Here is a 5,565-nt window from a genome sequence, read left to right as displayed (position 1 = left end):
GAGAGTGGGGGCCGGAGAGTGTAGTGGCTTGCCCAGGGTTGAATAGCGCAGCGGTGGCTAAACTGTGGCCTGGAACTAGTTTTCCCGACTCCCAATCTGGAGCCCCTGCTGCTTCTTCACCCAGCATCTTCTGTGAGTCTCCTGTTGGTCTCCCAGCCCTGGGAAGATTGGGAAGTGGGGGTCTCAGGCTTGACCTTGACCCCTGGCTTTGGGAGATTTGACTTCCAGGGCTGTGTGCAAGGTGTGATTGGTGGGGCTGGGCACTGAAGTGGATTTGATGTGTATGAAGCCACCAGACTCAAGGCTGATGGCTTTTCAAGGGTGGAGGGGGATTTTTTTAAGAGTTCTCAAATCCTCCATTTACTGGAGCCTGTCAGGGCCTTTCCTAGGTTCCGAGAGCTGGAGGCAGGATGAGGGGCGGGTGTTTGGGGAGGAGCATGCTCGGTGGTTCCCAAGCCAAGCAGAGCCCGGCTGACATTCGAGTCTCATCCTCGGTGTCTCGTTCCGGCTCAGAACACATAAGAACGGCCCCACCTTCTCTGCCCCTATCCTGGCTGGGGAAGCAGTGGTTCCCAGGGGAGACACTTAGCCTGGTTCCCCACCTGCCTCTCTGCATCAGGGGTTGGGAGGGGCGTGTTCTATTTCTCCACGTCCATCCTGGCAGCCACCGGCATTAACCTTTCCTGTGTAGCAGGCCGGGTATGGGGTCACCCTGTAAGGAGACTTAGCATGCTCTAAGGGCATTAGCAAAAAATAAAGTTTAGCTCTGATGAACTTGTGGATCACGGAAGCTTTGTGTTTCAGAGTTCAGTGCTGTTTTGATTTGGAAGCACATGTGGCAGATGAGAATAGGGCACCGGGCTCACCATCCATTCAGGGCTTGGCGCTTCCAGAGGTCTCACTCTGCCTCTGAAGAGATCCATCTGAGGATCACGTGACAGAGATGGATCCTCTTTCCAGAAAAGTGCAAGTATGTCCAGAGATTTGGTAAGTGCTTTCATACTTCACCATGTCCCCTTGTTAGAACCCTTGAGTTAGAAGGTGCAGTCACGTTGTTCCCCCTGAGTTCTAAAGCAGGGTGATCGACCTGCCAAAGGGTTAGGGTTGGGGAGGCAAGCTTTCCGTCCTGAGGAGGGCCTGGACAGATGAGGGAGACAAGCCCTGTCCTGGGGGAGCTCCTGGTCTGGTGGGGGAGGCAATGAGCACTCTCTGTGAGTTCCTGGGCCATTTATGGAAAGAAGAGAGTAAACAATTACAGAATGACCTAAACACATTGGGGAGCTGAGAAAGGGCCCAAGTTAAAAGGCTGGGCAATAGATGAGCATAATCTTTTTTTTTTTTAATATGTATTTATTTGGCTGCTTTGGGTCTTAGTTGCAGCACGTAGGGTCTTTGTGGCAGTGTGAAGGCTCCCTAGTTGTGACATGTGGGCTTAGTTGCCCTGTAAACCCGTGGGGTCTTAGTTCCTGGACTAGGGAGCAAACCTGTGTCCCCTGCATTGGAAGGTGAATTCTTAACCACTAGACCACCAGGGAAATCCTGATGAGCATAATCTGGGAAGACTTCCTCGGGAAGGGGTTGAGGCTGATTCAAAGCCAGATAAGAGGTAGGAAAGTCAAACGGAGGTGGCGGGGTGGGTGTGTGGGTGTGCACAGCCAGGAGCGGGTGCAAAACCAAACCCAGCCAAGTTGCCAAAGAGGACGAGATGCACCCACACATCTGCCCTGATTTACAGGGTTCACCTTTAGGAACATCTGGTTGTTTTCTCCCCTGACAAAGGAAAACAGTTTCAAACATAAATCCCGGAATGGCTTGGATGGGTTTTTTTCCAGCCCCACTTCTCCCTGATTGCAGGGCCTGAGGGGGTAGGAAACGTGTTGTCTTGTGTTTATCACAGCCAAGCAGAGCTCAGGGTGGCAGGCCTGACAGCTTGGTCATGTGGAGGTGATATACGGAGGTTTGGGAGAGGGCCCTGGAGAGGAAACTTGGCATTCGTCCTTCAAACACAAAGTCACACTATTTATTTATTTATTTGCTGCACAAGGAAAGCTTGCTCACCGCTCACTGCACTGTCTGGGCATGAAGCTTGAGCACAGGGAAGCGGCAGGCTAGGGGCTGGCTTGCCTCTCACCTGGGCATCTCCAATAAGAAGAAGAAGAAGAAGAAGAAGAAGAAGTAGCCAATGGCCCCTCTGTGGGTTAGGCTTGGGGCTGAGCAGGCTGCTGACCCTGCTTTTTTGCTGTCCTGTGTTTTTTTTTTTTTTTTCTTTCTCCCCAGGACTCTTCTGTTGCTTTAAGATTCTTCTGACTGTGGAATTCTGTGCTGCTGTAGGCTCATGATTGATGCTAGGGTCTTTGATTTAGGATTGGGGCAATCCAGAATGATTTCCTAACTCAAGACCTTTGAGTTTTTTTGTTTTGTTTTTAAATGAAGCACAAGTTCTGTAGGACTCCTTCACCCTGTAGAGGTGAGAAACGAGCTATTTCTTTCCCACATCCTGGAGTCCCCTCCAGGAGAAGGCGAAGGGAAGGAAACCTCTGGGGAAAGATTTGTGGCTGAGAAGGGGGAAAACCCAACTGGACTTCATTCTTCTTCACTGTCCTTCTTGAGAGAGTAAAACTCGTACCCAAACACTTTCTTTCCAGTTTTGAAATTCAAATTCATTGCATGAGTCTTCCATCACTGGACCCATTTTTTTCCCCTTTGTAACTCACCAAGTGAAAATTGAAAATGTCTGATCTCTCATTCTCTACTCTGGTTCCCATGGTTGGGACTACTTATAGATTTCTGGTACACTAAAGTTGTTTTTAAGTTCCTGACTCGAAAGGTTATGGGGAGCCTGGTGAGGGGGCCTTGAGAGGATCACTCATCTTGTTGCTGCTACTGCTGCTAAGTTGCTTCAGTCGTGTCTGACTCTGTACAACCCCATAGACGGCAGCCCACCAGGCTCTGCCATCCCTGGGATTCTCCAGGCAAGAACACTGGAGCGGGTTGCCATTTCCTTCTCCAATGCATGAAAGTGAAAAGTGAAAGTGAAGTCGCTTAGTCATGCCCAACTCTTGGCGACCCCATGGACTGCGCCTACAAGGCTCCTCCGTCCATGGGATTTTCCAGGCAAGAGTACTGGAGTGGGGTGCCACTGCCTTCTCCATCTTGTTGTTGAGCCAGCCTTATTGTGAGAAAGTCCACTCCCTCTTGCTATTGTTGTTCTTGTTTAGTCACTCAGTCGTGTCTGACTCTTTTGAGACTCCATGAACTTTTGCCTGCCAGGCTCCTCTGTCCATGAGATTTCCCAGGCAAGAATACTGGAGCGAGTTGCCATTTCCTCCTCCAGGGGATCTTGCTATACATAATACACCTCTTTTTCTATGAGTACTGTGAATCAGTTACTTCCTAAATCCTTTATTAAAAAGCCCATCATTTGAATACTTTTGGGAAAACAACTGTATGATGTGAGAGGCCAGGTTAAGTTATAGTAACAATAGCCTGTAAATCTTTAAAAATTTTTTTATTTCTTTATTTTTGGCTGTGCTGGGTTACTGTGAGAGGCTTCCTATTGCTATGGCTTCTCTTGTTGCAGAGCATCCGCGATAGGGCATGGGGCTCAGTAGTTGTGGCACACGGGCTTAGTTGCCCTGCAGCATGTGGAATTGTCCTGGACCAGGAATTGAACTCGTGTCCCTGGTGGCTCAGACAGTAAAGCGTCTGCCTACAATGCAGGAGACCCAGGTTCAATCCCTGGGTTGGGAAGATCCCCTGGAGAAGGAAATGGCAACCCACTCCAGTACTCTAGCCTGGAAAATCCCGTGGATGCAGGATCCTGGTAGGCTACAGTCCATGGGGTCGCAAAGAGTCAGACACAACCGAGTGACTTCACTTTCTTTCCCTTGCATTGGCAGGTGGATTATTAACCACTGGACCATCGAGGAAGTCCCACCTGCAAATCTTTAACGCCGTAACACAGTTAAGGTTTACTTCTTACCTCTGCTGCAAAGTCCATTGGCTGTCTCCTCCAAGGGGCAACTTGGCAATCTGTGCTGCTCGCATCTCAGCTCAATTCCTCATCTCCCCTCAAAGCTTCATGAGCGCAGCATGAGGAGAGGCTGTGGGGCAACCATGAGCCAGCTCTTTGCTTTGCTCCGGAAGTGACACAGGTCACCTCTGCTCACAGCCCTGGGCCAGAACCGGTTATGTGGCCTCATCTAACTGCAAGAAAGTTGGGAATGTTCCCTGAGCACCACTGTCTCTGCCAATCTCCTCTCATACTTCCTCACCCTCAGGCTGCCTGTGATGCCCCCAGGGGACTGGGCAGAACTACCAATCACTCTAAAGAGAACCTGCCATGGAATAATCAAAGTACAGTAAGGTGGGTGGGAGCTAGAAGGATCCTTAAGAGCCTCCACTTCCTCATTTTGTAGATGATTAAAGTGCAGCCCAGAGACGTTTAGGGGCCAAGTCATGGTTGCACAGCAAGTTAGCGGCAGGGCTGGCCCCAGTTAGGGTCCCCAGGGCCAATTTGTTCAGCATTCCTATCTATACCCCCTCTTGTGGCCTGGTCTAAAGGGGCAGCTTGGGAGGGCAGTTGGAGGCCTGAGAGCTCCCTGGGGCTGTGCAGTTTGGGGTCCTAGGGCTCAGTCCTGGCCAGCCTCTGCCATCTGACTCCATTCATCTGAGCGGGATGGCCAATTAGTCAGCACACGCCATTATGCTGCCTTAAAGACTACTTTAGATGCAGCGGTCGTGTGGCAGCTGCAATGGACGGCAGCCGTTGTAATTAGCAGAGAATATGGGGAAGGACAAATGTGAGGCTTTTCTAGTCAAACAAACCTCAGAATTGAAATAACTCTGCTAATTGTGCAATGTGTGCTTATTAACGTGACATCAGTTAGTATTGCTAAATAACGCATCCCCCTCTGCGAGTTTCTCTTCCCCATTGTCTTTGGGGGCTGAGAATAAGAATGAAAGGAGTGAACTCTCATTTATTGATGCCCTACTATGTCCCCTACTATAAGTCATGATTCTGACTTCTTTATGTGTGTCAACTCATTTTTTAAAAATTTATTTTTAAACTGAAGGATAATTGCTTTACAGAATTGTGTTGGTTTCTGCCAAACATCAACATGAATCATTTTTTTAAGCTCTTTTAAAATTTTTAAAAAAATTATTTATTTTTACTTTGGCTGCTCTGGGTCTTCATTCTGGCATGCATGCTTTTCGTATGGCAGTGCTCGGGCTTCTCTAGTTATGGTGCATGGAATTCTCTCTAGTTGTGGCATGTGGGTACCAGAGCATGCGGATTCAGTAGTTACTGTACTCAAGCTTTGTTCCCCAGGGCATATGAGATCTTAGTTCCCTGACCAGAAATCAAACTCATGTCCCTGGCTCTGGAAAGCGGATTCTTAACCACTGGACCACGAGGGAAGCCCCTGTGTCAATTCATTTGATTCTCCCAGGAAACGGAGGCACCGGACAGCTGGGGTTTTGGCGCAGTAATGGAGCAAGCGGTCAATGCGCTTAACCCTGTGCTCTGGAAACAAAACCGGGTCTCCTTGTAAGGCGAGGGTT

The 5,565-nt window shown here is 49.3% G+C and overlaps 1 long non-coding RNA gene across 1 annotated transcript; it reads left to right on the top strand.

Moving 5' to 3' along the window:
- The first annotated feature begins 260 nt into the window (after positions 1 to 260).
- On the top strand, positions 261 to 5,172 carry LOC145541977 (uncharacterized). The gene is made up of 2 exons (XR_014079483.1): positions 261 to 2,467; positions 3,900 to 5,172. It is a non-coding gene; the product is annotated as an uncharacterized LOC145541977 (long non-coding RNA).
- The last annotated feature ends 393 nt before the right edge of the window (positions 5,173 to 5,565 follow it).

This window comes from Giraffa tippelskirchi, chromosome 3 (assembly GCF_054371585.1).
Source record: "Giraffa tippelskirchi isolate mGirTip1 chromosome 3, T2T-mGirTip1v1.2.pri, whole genome shotgun sequence".
NCBI lineage: Eukaryota > Metazoa > Chordata > Mammalia > Artiodactyla > Giraffidae > Giraffa > Giraffa tippelskirchi.
The sequence above is the reverse complement of the archived record's forward strand: the minus strand, read 5'-3'. Positions and strand labels throughout refer to the sequence as shown.